Consider the following 14011-nt stretch of genomic DNA (forward strand, 5'->3'; position numbering starts at 1 on the left):
AAGTTTAATGCTTGCATTCATGGCTATTTATAGCAAAAATATCACAAGTTTAGGTAATACAATAATATTACTTTTGTGTATCAATAATTGACTATCCATTTATATATATATATATTTATATATTATAACATTATTATTATTATTATTATTATTATTATTATTATTATTATTATTATTATTATTATTATTATTATTATTATTATTATTAATTCGTATTATTAATTCTAATAATTATAACAGAGTAACTTTTTTTTTAACATCACTTTTATTAAAACACAAACACGGTTACATTTTTTTTAAACTAAATATTTAGCACAAACACAACGATAATTAAGTTAAACATTTAGAAATTGTCCGAATCATCCGATGAGTAGAAGTTGCCATCCGTGTTGTATTGTGGCCCGGAGGGTACATAGACCTCTTCATCAGAGTGCCCAACGTATTCGCTCTCATCCCGAAACTCGATATACAACTTGATTTTTTCGTTGCGGGTCACAGCTCGACCCACAAGCATAGTCCAGTCGTCTTCATCTTGAAAAAGACTGGCTGGAACGTTGGGTTCCTTGAAGAACCACACTTGTGAGAATGCAAGAGGTATGTCTTCTTTGAGAAAATCAAGCAGATTGGACAACGGATAATTTCGGACGTTCAGGCAATATTCCCTCTGTTCAGAATCAACAGTGAAGTAATTCTTGACCTCACGGTCGAATTCACCACCATTGTTAACTTGTAGCATAACATTCATTTGAGTCATTTTGAACTTATAAAATTAAGTAGTAGAGAAGTGTATGAGGTGTGGTTTGATAACAAATGATGGGTTGTATTTATAAAGGTAGAATCCGGCTGTTTGATCAAATACGTGTGGCTCATCGGTTGGTGTCGAGTATGCCTTGATTAATGTTGCCCAATCTGGGTAAATCTCATCCGCTAAATAATAATCATTTATGTAATCATGGCCATTCACAGTAAATGAAGCAACTGGTGCAGTTCCATTCTTGATATCATCGAATAACGAAGATTTGTTCAAAACATTAACATCGTTATTAGCACCCACAGCACCGAAGAAAGCATGCTGATAATGCTAAAAACGAACATATATTTCATAGCATTATTCCTCAAGAAAGACAAGCTTTTAGTTACAATTGTTCTATTTACAAGTGATATTCGTTTAAATAATAAAAGGTGAAGACAAAAGACAGATTCGACGAATTGAAGACGCAAACGACTAAAAAGCTCAAAAGTACAAAAGACAATCAAAGAGGTTCCAATTATTGATAAGAAACGTCTCGAAACTACAAGAGTACAAGATTCAAAACGCAAAGTACAAGATATTAAATTGTACGCAAGGACGTTCAAAAATCCGGAACCGGGACTAGAGTCAACTCTCAACGCTCGACGCAACGGACTAAAAATTACAAGTTAACTATGCACATAAATATAATATAATATTTAAATAATTCTTATAATTATTTATATATTATAATAAATAATAAAAACCGTCGGCAAGAAAGACTCCAAAGGGACTGAGCTGTAATTTCATTCTCCACGACTCGCGGAGTTTGAAGAGTATTTCACCGCGAGTCGCGGAGCCCCAAAAGTCGAATTTTCCTATAAAAGCAACCGAATTCTGATCGCAAATCATCATCTTTTTTTCCTCATTCATACGATATATTTATATTTATAATTTATATTTTAATTTTAATTTTAATTATAATTCTAATAATAAGGGTATGTTAGCGAATGTTGTAAGGGTGTAAGTCGAAATTCTGTCCGTGTAACGCTACGCTATTTTTTAATCATTGTAAGTTATGTTCAACCTTTTTACATTAATGTCTCGTAGCTAAGTTATTATTATGCTTATTTAAAACGAAGTAATCATGATGTTGGGCTAATTACTAAAATTGGGTAATTGGGCTTTGTACCATAATTGGGGTTTGGACAAAAGAACGACACTTGTGGAAATCAGACTATGGGCTAATTAATGGGCTTTATATTTGTTTAACTAAATGATAGTTTGTTAATGTTAATATAAAGATTTACAATTGGGCGTCCCTATAAATTATCATATACACTCAATCGGACACGATGGGCGGGGTATTTATATGTACGAATAATCGTTCATTTAACCGGACACGGGAATGGATTAATAGCCACTAGAATAATTAAAACAGGGGTGAAATTATGTACAAGGACACTTGGTATAATTGATAACAAAATATTAAAACCTTGGGTTACACTCAGTCGACATCCTGGTGTAATTATTAAACAAAGTATTAAAATCTTGTTACAGTTTAAGTCCCCAATTAGTTGGAATATTTAACTTCGGGTATAAGGATAATTTGACGAGGACACTCGCATTTTATATTTATGACTGATGGACTGTTATGGACAAAAACCAGACGGACATATTAAATAATCCAGGACAAAGGACAATTAACCCATGGGCATAAAACAAAAATCAACACGTCAAACATCATGATTAAGGAAGTTTAAATAAGCATAATTCTTTTATTTCATATTTAATTTCCTTTATTTTATATTTAATTGCACTTCTAAATATCGCATTTTTATTATTATTGTATTTAATTGCACTTTTAATTATCGTACTTTTTAATTATCGCAAGTTTATTTTATCGCACTTTTATTATTCGCAATTTCATTATCGTTATTTACTTTATGCTTTAATTTAAGTCTTGTATTCATTTTTAATATTTTACATTTGGTTTTAACTGCGACTAAAGTTTTAAAATCGACAAACCGGTCATTAAACGGTAAAAACCCCCCTTTATAATAATAATATTACTTATATATATATATATTTGTATTTTTATAAAAGTAAACTAATATAGCGTTAAGCTTTGTTTAAAGATTTTCCCTGTGGAACGAACCGGACTTACTAAAAACTACACTACTGTACGATTAGGTACACTGCCTATAAGTGTTGTAGCAAGGTTTAAGTATATCTATTCTATAAATAAATAAATATCTTGTGTAAAATTGTATCATATTTAATAGTATTTCCTGCAAAAATTTAATAGTATTTTATACCACTCCGCTACCGCATCAAGTATTTTTGGCGCCGCTGCCGGGGAACTTTCTAAACGCCGGAAGCGCAACGCTAATATAAAAAAAAAAGAGATTTTTAGTTTACTTCTATTAAAAGTCGCTTTTGTAAAAATACGTTTTAAATATTCGAAAATATAAAAAGAAAAACAAAAATATAAGTATTTTTAAGATTTTGTTAAATATTTAAGTTTTATAAAGTTTCTTTATTTTTATTTTATAAAAACATAAGTTTTATTTAAGTATTTTGTTTTTATTTAAAAACATAAAAATATATATATATATATATATATATATAAATCTAGTTTTAAGCATTTTATTTATTAAAATTATAAAGTAGTTCTATTTTATTTAAGTTTTTAAAATATAAGTTTTTATACACATATTTTTTTTAACAGAAAAAATTAAAAACAGAAAAAAAATAAATAAATAAAGAAAAACGCGTCGAATTTAAATAACCTGTCAGCTGAATTTTGGAACCCCGCGACTCGCGGGGTTTGAAGCTTTGAATACCGCGACTCGCGGAGTTTCTCTGACGCCACCGACAGAACCTTAAATCTGCATTAATTACGGAGTATTTATTAATTATTATTATTATAAACCCTAATTATCTATTATTATTATAATTAAGTTTTATTTTAAAATTTCTTTTTATTTAATTTGTTTTATTTAGTTTAATTAGTTTAATTAATTTGTAAAATTAGTAGTTTTAATAAATAATTAATATAAAAATAATATTTTTATAAAAATTGTAATTTTTACAACTTTTTGTAAATTTTTATATTTTGTCCCTTTTTAATCGTTGTAGCATAATATTTGTATTTTTAGCTCATATTTAGTTTTAAACTTAGTTTTTGCTATAGTTATTTTTACTCCTAGATTTTTAGGCTTTGCCGTAAAATTCCTTAAGTGCTTTTTCTTTAGACTAAGATTTAGGTGCTTTAGAATTTTGCGACGCCTTTTTAAGTTTTAGTTTCTTTTTAAGTTATTTCCATTTGGGATTTAGTTTTTCCTGTAAGCTTTAATATTTTTAGACGACTTTTACCTATGTACCAATTATCATTCCAATTAGTAATTTCAATTTGCGATTATAATTTTAAGTTAGTTGTAGTAATAAGGTTAGGTTAGTCAAGTATTTTTAAGTTTTATAAGTTTCTTTTATTTTTTCGTCACCTTTTATTTTTCAACCATTTTTCTTTTTCGACCTTTTTCGACGAACTCTTTTTCTTTCTTATTTCTCGCTATTCTAGTTTTAGGACATAGATTTTTATTCTACTTCTTATCTAAATTTCTTAAAATTACGAAAATTTATTTTGAGTGGTTAAATTGATAGACATCAAAATTTTCTGGTTCGTAGTAATAGTTGGATTTGTACGTGGACCGGGTTATTAGAGCCAAACAGTCCTCAATTATATTGAGACCAAACGAATCCTGCCCCTCTGCTGCATCTTTTGGCTATTCGAAACGTGGGCAAAATCAGAAAAGTCTATTGATTGGATAACTTATTATAATTTTTCTTTCCTTTCTAAAACTAATAGGATATTCAGTGAATGCACCGAGCAAGACGTTCACCACCTTTTGTACGTTCACCACCTGTAACTAGATCAAGACATTTAGCAAATATAACCGCCGTTGATTTTTCTTTAGAATCGTCATCCAGTAGACCAAGTACTTCAGTTCAAATTTCCGATAATCCATTTTTTGAACCCGACCTCACAATTGAGAATCCGGAAAATATTCAGGAACGGTTCGTAGATCCTGAACCATTAAACTTTCCTCCGGAGCCACCAATCATTCAAACAGAGATTGTTGAGGAACGAACCATTAAATCAGAATCATCTAGTGATACCGATTCAACAAATTCAATTATGGAGAATCTGGAACCTTTAAGTATGGAAGACCGAATGAAAGCTAAACGCACTGGCCAAGGTCACGCAATTACTCATCCAGACATTAATGCGCCAGATTATGAAATCAAAGGATAAATTCTACACATGGTGACTAATCAATGCCAATTTAGTGGTGCGCCGAAGGAAGATCCAAATGAACATCTACGTACCTTTAATAGGATCTGCACACTATTTAAAATCCGAGAAGTGGAGGATGAACAGATATATCTCATGTTATTTCCCTGGACTTTAAAGGGAGAAGCCAAAGATTGGTTGGAATCGTTACCTGAAGGGGCGATCGATACATGGGACGTTTTAGTTGACAAATTTCTTAAACAATTCTTTCCTGCATCTAAAGCCGTAAGACTTCAAGCAGAAATTGTTACGTTCACACAGAAACCAAATGAAACTCTATATGAGGCGTGGACTAGATATGGAAAGTTGTTAAGAGGATGTCCGCAACATGATTTAGACACCTGTCAAATAGTACAAATATTCTACCAAGGATGTGACATCACTACAAGAAAAGACATAGATATAGCAGCTGGTGGTTCTATTATGAAGAAAACCGAAACTGATGCTTACAAAATTATTGATAATACTGCTTCCCACTCACATGAGTGGCACCAAGAAAAAGACATCGTTAGATCATCTAAAGCAGCTAGAGCCGATTCTAGCCATGACTTAGATTCCATTTTCGCAAAGATAGATGCTGTGGAGAGACGAATGGAAAAGATGACTAAAGATATTCACTCAATACGAATTAGTTGTGAGCAGTGTGGAGGACCACATTTGACAAAAGATTGTCTCAGTATTGAATTAACAATGGAACAAAGAGAGAATATTTCATACATAAACCAAAGGCCTGGAAATAATTATCAGAATAATTATCAACCGCCAAGACCGATTTACAATCAAAACCAGAATTATAACAGAAATATTCCATACAACAACCAACAAGGTCCTAGCAATCAACAAGTATCCAATAATACTTATAATCAGCAAAGACCTAATTTTCAAAACAAACCACCACAACAAACCGATGATAAAAAGCCGAATTTAGAAGATATGATGACGAAGCTAGTTGAAACTCAAACGCAGTTTTTCACATCTCAGAAACAAACCAATGAACAAAATGCTCAAGCATTTAGAAATCAACAAGCTTCTATTCAAAATCTGGAACAAGAAGTGAGTAACCTAGCAAGGTTAATAGGTGAAAGAAAACCGGGAAGTCTACCTAGTGATACAAATGCTAACCCCCGGAGTGAAACAGCTAAAGCCATTACCACAAGAAGTGGCACAACACTTAAACCACCTGAAATACCTGTAACTTCTGATGAAGCCATTCCTACTCCACAAGAATCACAACCTGATCAAGATAAGGAAAAAGAACCGGTAGTTGAAAAGGTTAATGAAGATAACACAGTTAAGGCTAAACCTTATGTTAAACCATACCAACCACCACTTCCTTACCCGAGTAAAATGAAGAAAGAGAAACTTGAAGCCGAGCAATCTAAATTCTTGGATATGTTTAAACAGATAAATGTAAATCTTCCTTTCATTGATGTGATTTCAGGAATGCCTAGATATGCTAAATTCTTGAAAGATCTAATTTCAAATAGAAAGAAAATGGAAGAACTCTCGGCTGTTACTATGAATGCTAATTGTTCAGCAGTACTGTTGAATAAGATACCAGAAAAATTATCTGATCCAGGAAGTTTCACAATTCCATGTTTTCTGGGTAGTCTTAGTTCAATAGAAGCATTGGCAGACTTAGGTGCTAGTATAAATCTAATGCCGTATTCACTATACACTAAACTAGACCTTGGAGAATTGAAACCAACCAGAATAAGCATACAACTAGCCGATAGATCAATAAAATATCCTAGAGGGATAATGGAGAACATGCTAGTTAAAGTTGGTACTTTAGTATTTCCAGTAGATTTTGTTGTTTTGGACATGGACGAAGATTCTCAAGTTCCTCTCATATTAGGAAGACCATTCTTAAACACGGCTAAAGCAATGATAGACGTGTTCGGTAAGAAACTGACCCTAAGTATAGAGGATGAGAGTGTTACCTTTTCAGTTGATAGAGCAATGCAACAACCACAATCTACAGATGATACATGTTATTATATTCAAACTATAGATGCACATGCAGAACTATTAGAAGAATTTCCAGAATTACAAGGAACAGGAGAATGTTCTTTAGGAGAAGGTAATGAACCAATTGATGAAGCTGAAATGTTAGCTACACTAATAGCTAATGGATATGAACCAACAACAGAAGAAATTCAAATGCTAAAAGAAGAAGACAGATATCGATACAAATCATCGATAGAAGAACCTCCGAAATTAGAGTTAAAGCCACTTCCAAACCATTTGGAATACGCTTATTTACATGGTGAATCTGAATTACCTGTAATAATATCGTCTTCTCTTACTGAAAATGAGAAATCACAACTCATTTCTGTGTTGAAAGCTCATAAACCAGCCATTGCATTGAAGATTCATGATATTAAAGGAATAAGTCCTTCGTATTGCACACATAAAATCTTTATGGAAGAAGGTCATAAAACGTATGTGCAACGCCAACGAAGACTAAATCCTAATATGCAAGATGTAGTTAAGAAAGAGATTATTAAACTGCTAGATGCAGGTTTGATATATCTAATTTCTGATAGTCCATGGGTAAGCCCAGTTCAATGCGTGCCGAAGAAGGGTGGCATGACTGTCATTACAAATGAGAAAAATGAGCTTATTCCTACTAGGACTGTAACAGGATGGCGTGTATGTATTGATTATAGAAAATTAAATGACGCCACCAGAAAAGATCACTTTCCCTTACCTTTCATAGATCAAATGTTGGAAAGATTAGCCGGAAATAGTTACTATTGTTTTCTAGATGGATTTTCCGGATATTTTCAAATTCCAATAGCACCCGAGGACCAAGAGAAAACCACATTCACGTGACCTTATGGTACTTTTGCTTACAAACGCATGCCATTTGGACTTTGCAACGCCCCTGCAACCTTTCAAAGGTGTATGATGGCGATTTTTCACGACATGATAGAAGAATGCATGGAAGTTTTCATGGATGACTTTTCAGTCTTCGGTGATACATTTGAATCATGTCTAGTTAATCTGGAACGAATGCTTCTTAGATGCGAACAATCAAATCTAGTTCTTAATTGGGAGAAATGCCATTTCATGGTTAAAGAAGGCATCGTTCTTGGACATAAAATTTCAAAAGAAGGAATTGAAGTGGATAGAGCTAAAGTAGATGTAATTGCTAAACTTCCACATCCCACCAATGTTAGAGGAGTTAGGAGTTTTTTAGGGCATGCCGGTTTTTACCGACGTTTCATAAAAGATTTTTCTAAAATTGCCACTCCTATGAATAAACTCCTAGAAAAGGATGCGCCATTCATCTTTTCAGATGAGTGTATCAAATCTTTTAATATTCTTAAAGAGAAACTCACTAATGCACCGATCATGATAACACCAAATTGGAATCTACCATTTGAACTAATGTGCGATGCAAGTGATTTTGCAATGGGAGCCGTTTTAGGACAAAGGATTGAAAAACGATTTCAACCTATATATTATGCTAGTAAGACATTACAAGGAGCACAAACGAACTATACAACTACTGAAAAAGAACTCCTTGCTATTGTATTTGCTTTTGACAAATTTCGATCATATCTCGTTCTAGCAAAAGCGGTGGTCTATACCGACCATTCTGCTCTTAGATACCTATTTTCAAAACAAGATGCTAAACCAAGATTAATCCATTGGATCTTACTCTTACAAGAGTTTGATATTGAAATCCGAGATAAAAGAGGAGCAGAAAATCTCGCCGCTGATCATCTTTCTCGTCTTGAAAATCCCGATTTAGAAGTTCTAAATGAATCAGCCATAAAAGACAACTTTTCTGATGAATATCTATTGAAAATAGATTATAAAGAAATCCCATGGTTTGCAGACTATGCAAACTACTTAGTTTGTGGATTCCTTGAAAAAGGATTATCGTACCAAAGACGAAAGAAATTCTTCAGTGATATAAAACACTATTTTTGGGAAGATCCACATCTGTTTAAAAGTTGTCCCGATGGAATAATACGCCGATGTGTATTTGGAGATGAAGCTAGTAAAATATTAAACCATTGTCACATAGGACCAACATGAGGGCATTATGGGCCTCAACTAACAGCAAGAAAAGTTTATGATGCTGGATTCTATTGGCCTACAATTTACAAAGACGCACACCTTCTTTGCAAATCCTGTGATGCTTGTCAAAGGGCCGGAAAAATAAGTCAACGTGATGAAATGCCATAAAATGTCATTCAAGTATGTGAAGTATTTGACATTTGGGGTATTGACTTTATGGGTCCATTTCCAAAATCTCATAATAATCTATATATACTCGTAGCCATTGATTATGTATCTAAATGGGCGGAAGCACAAGCTCTCCCAACTAACGATGCACGAGTTGTAGTCAATTTTTTAAAACGTCTTTTTGCAAGGTTTGGAACACCGAAAGCTTTAATAAGTGATCGGGGTACTCATTTCTGTAATAATCAACTTGAGAAAGTTCTTAAAAGATATGGAGTAACTCATAAAATCTCCACCGCATATCATCCACAAACAAGTGGACAAATTGAAAATACCAACCGAGCTTTAAAACGTATTCTAGAGAAAACCGTAGGATCAAATCCGAAGGAATGGTCCATTAAATTGGAGGATGCACTCTGGGCTTTTAGAACAGCCTACAAAACTCCAATTGGAACCACACCTTTTAGACTTGTTTATGGAAAAGCATGTCATCTTCCAGTAGAAATTGAACACAAAGCATTTTGGGCTTTGAAGACATGTAATCTTGATTTACATGAAGCTGGACGTCTACGATTAAGTCAACTAAACGAATTAGAAGAATTAAGACATGAAGCATACGAAAATTCGTTAATCTATAAAGAAAGAACGAAGAAATGGCATGATAAAAGAATCAGAAGTTCAAAAGAATTTAAAGAAGGAGACAGAGTTCTTCTTTTCAATTCACGATTCAAGCTATTTCCTGGAAAATTGAAATCAAGATGGTCTGGACCATTCATAGTCAAAAGAGTTTTCCCATACGGAACGATAGAATTAATAAATTCAAATGGGATTGAATTTAAAGTTAATGGTCACAGAGTTAAACATTACATACATGGTCCGATGGAAGTCGACAACGAAGTTAATCACAATTTCGACACCACAGCTAACTAAGTGTGGGGAGAATCAAGTCTTTAAAGGATAATATGTATTTCTGATCGAGTTAGATTGTCTGTTTTCGTGTAGTTCTCGAAAATGGAACCCGAATGGTCTTTCCCTAGCAGACCCTAAAGAACTAGTCTTCTCCCCCCATTCTGAATTTTTATTTTTTTTAGGTTTTTACAAAATGAAGACTGCCTGTGAACTAAACCATGGTCTAATGCTACACGCTTTGATCACTAAAAGAAATAATGACATACTACCAAGTGAAATAGTATCAGTAATCAGAGAAAGAATGGACGGAGTTAGAAAAGAATCTAGATGCGAAGATAATAAGTTACAATTTGGTAAAGGAAAATCAAAATCCGCAGCGAAAAGAAGAGCACGACACCTAGAAAGATGTCACAAATGCGGAAAATGGTCACATGGAGGTAAATGTTCAAATAATCAAACCTATTCAAATACCGAATTTGTTACTTTATGCAGAGACGGACCGTTCATATGTTTAGAAGAAAAGACACTGAATGCTCGAGGTTACGCCTATGTAGCCATGGAAAACCAATTAAACCGACTATCTTATGAATGGGATAGATCATATAACTAAGAAATCTATTCCACAGGTATGTCTGTACAGTTTTTATTTTTATTTTTATTTTTAACCTTTTGATAATAAATGCTAATTTGTTCGCTAAAAAGTATTAAATTGGTATTGAATAAAATTAGGTTTGGCGACCGAAATTATTGATATCATTCAAAAAAATTTATTACATCACTGCGAAATTTAACGTTTATTCTTAAGGTATAAATATCTTTAAACAATCAACCCAAAATATTTCAAAAATTCGTCATGAGTTAAATTAGGTTTTGGAACCGAAATTACTTTACCGAAAAGAGGGGCGCATATTTTTGATAATATTTGATTGATTAAAGTGGGATAAAAAGCCAAAAAGATTTTTAATTTTATTTTTACCATGTTTTTAAAATTAATATTTAAATCTTAAATTAATATTGTAAACTTTGTAAAAAAAAATATTTTTAAAATTGTAAATATTTGAAAAATTAATATAAGTTTGGTATGAATTTATAATATAAATTTTTAAATTAAGTTTGGTGTGAATTTTTAATTTTTAAAAAATATAAATTTTTAATTTTATGCATTTCGAATTTTAAGTTTGGTGTGAATTTTTAATATAAATTTTGAATTTTATATTTAAGTTGTGTGAATTTAAAAACAAAAATTTACTTTATCTCATTAAGTTAAAAATATGATTTTTAAAATTCGTCGTAAGTTGAAGACTAGGTCTTTGAACCGAAATTGCTTTACCCGAGAGAGGGACGAGAACTTTTATTATCATTATTTTTAATCTCATTGAATTAAAGTATGCCAAAAACATTAAAAAACCCCAAAAAAAAAAAAAAAAATCTTAGCTTTTAAAACAATCGCTACAAAAAGACAAATTTTAAAATTTTGTCGAGGGACGGACTAGGACATCGATCCGAAACGACCTCGTCCTAAATAACAAGGGAAACAAAATTTTAAAATTAAGTACTTAATTGTTTCATAAGTTAATGATTATAAAAAAAAAATAAAATATATATAGCAAACTCCGCGACTCGCGGAGTTTGAAGGCTTAAATGCCGCGAGTCGCGGGAGTACCGGATTACAGAAAAAAAATAAAGAGCTGCAACAGCTCAGTTTCACACTCCACAACTCAAACAAACTGCGAAAAAAACCCACGAATGGGGACCCTTAGAAGCTGTAGAATTGGCCGGGCAAATTAGGGAATTACTTGTACATAGGTATGGTAATTCTACTTTTAATGACTGGGTACGTTTATTCACCATGCGTAGACCTGTATATAAAGTATGGTGTGAAGAATTGTTGTGTAGTATAGAGTTGAATGATCGGGTAGCTAGTTTAACCGATCGTTCTTTTATTAGATTTTTGTTAGGCGGTTCGATGCGCCACATGTCTTTACTAGACATGGCTCAGGCTTTACGTATATATACGCCTGAGGAGTTAGCATCTGCCGATTGTAGAGGGTTGATACTAAACGGTAGAAAGATAGATGAAAATTTTGATACACACGGTGTGTGGAGTCAAATGACAAGCCATCACCGTTTCAAAGGGGGAAATTACTCTTATTTGGATATATATAGAGCCGAATTAAGAGTGATACATAGGTTTTTAGCTAATTCGATTACAAAAAGGGGTAAGAACAAGGAAAAAGTAAATGAACAGGATTTGTTTTACCATATGTGTATTCGAGACCCACAAAGCGCTGTAAGTATACCGTATTGTGTGGGTTATTATTTATCAGCTATGGTTCGGGGGATGCGACCGCATAGCATAATAGGAGGTGGTATTTTTATTACCTTGATTGGTGAATATCTCGGTGTGGATATAAGTCGGGGGGGATTATTAGTAGAAGAACCAGAACCCCGCGATACTATAGGTTTAAATGTATACCATGGTGCGAAAGTTTTGAAGAGGCGAAATAACGCCGCAGTACGATACCATGGTAGACATCCACAGGTGGAGAGAAACCAACAGCAAGGTAATGTAGGAGGGGGGAATGAGATGCAAGAAATGCAAAGGTTTATAGCTTCTCAGGAATACGAAAATGCTAGACAGAGAGCATTTGAAGATTGGCAAGTTCATCAGAACCAAATCATAGCTCATTGCCAACATATAGGTAGAAACTATATTCCTACACCGAAACCCATCTTCCCTCCCTGGTCTATAGAGATGCAGCCACCATATCCTACGTATAACCCTGCCGAAGCATTCTATAGCACCTATGGTTATGCCTGAAACCCCTATTGGTACCAGTATCATCCCTAGTATACTTATTTTTTTTTTTTTTTTGTAATTTGTAATGATTGATACGTTTAATACTTTTTGATAATGCTAAAAACGAACATATATTTCATAGCATTATTCCTCAAGAAAGACAAGCTTTTAGTTGCAATTGTTCTATTTACAAGTGATATTCGTTTAAATAATAAAAGGTGAAGACAAAAGACAGATTCGACGAATTGAAGACGCAAACGACCAAAAAGCTCAAAAGAACAAAAGACAATCAAAGAGGTTCCAATTATTGATAAGAAACGTCTCGAAATTACAAGAGTACAAGATTCAAAACGCAAAGTACAAGATATTAAATTGTACGCAAGGACGTTCGAAAATCCGGAACCGGGACCAGAGTCAACTCTTAACGCTCGACGCAACGGACTAAAAATTACAAGTTAACTATGTATATAAATATAATATAATATATAATTAATTATATTAATTATGTATATATTATATTTAAATAAAAACCGTCGGCAGAGAAAGACTCCAAAGGGACTGAGCTGTAAATTCATTCTCCGCGACTCGCGGAGTTTGAAGAGGATTTTACCGCGAGTCGCGGAGCCCCAAAATGAAAAACTCCCTATAAAGCAAACCGAAATCTGATCATTTTCATCATCTTTTTCTTTCTCATTCATACGTAAAATTTATATTTATATTTATAATTTATATTTTAATTTTAATTATAATTCTAATAATAAGGGTATGTTAGCGAATATTATAAGGGTGTAAGTCGAAATTCTGTCCGTGTAACGCTACGCTATTTTTAATCATTGTAAGTTATGTTCAACCTTTTTACATTAATGTCTCGTAGCTAAGTTATTATTATGCTTATTTAAAATGAAGTAATCATGATGTTGGGCTAATTACTAAAATTGGGTAATTGGGCTTTGTACCATAATTGGGGTTTGGACAAAAGAACGACACTTGTGGAAATTAGACTATGAGCTATTAA

General features: G+C 32.9%; 1 pseudogene; it reads right to left on the reverse strand.

Annotated features, from left to right (window-relative positions):
- The window catches only part of LOC139854641 (pyruvate kinase, cytosolic isozyme-like), a 54190-nt pseudogene that overhangs the window by 8721 nt on the left and 31458 nt on the right, over nucleotides 1-14011 (reverse strand).

The sequence above is a fragment of the Rutidosis leptorrhynchoides genome, chromosome 6 (assembly GCF_046630445.1).
Source record: "Rutidosis leptorrhynchoides isolate AG116_Rl617_1_P2 chromosome 6, CSIRO_AGI_Rlap_v1, whole genome shotgun sequence".
Lineage (NCBI taxonomy): Eukaryota > Viridiplantae > Streptophyta > Magnoliopsida > Asterales > Asteraceae > Rutidosis > Rutidosis leptorrhynchoides.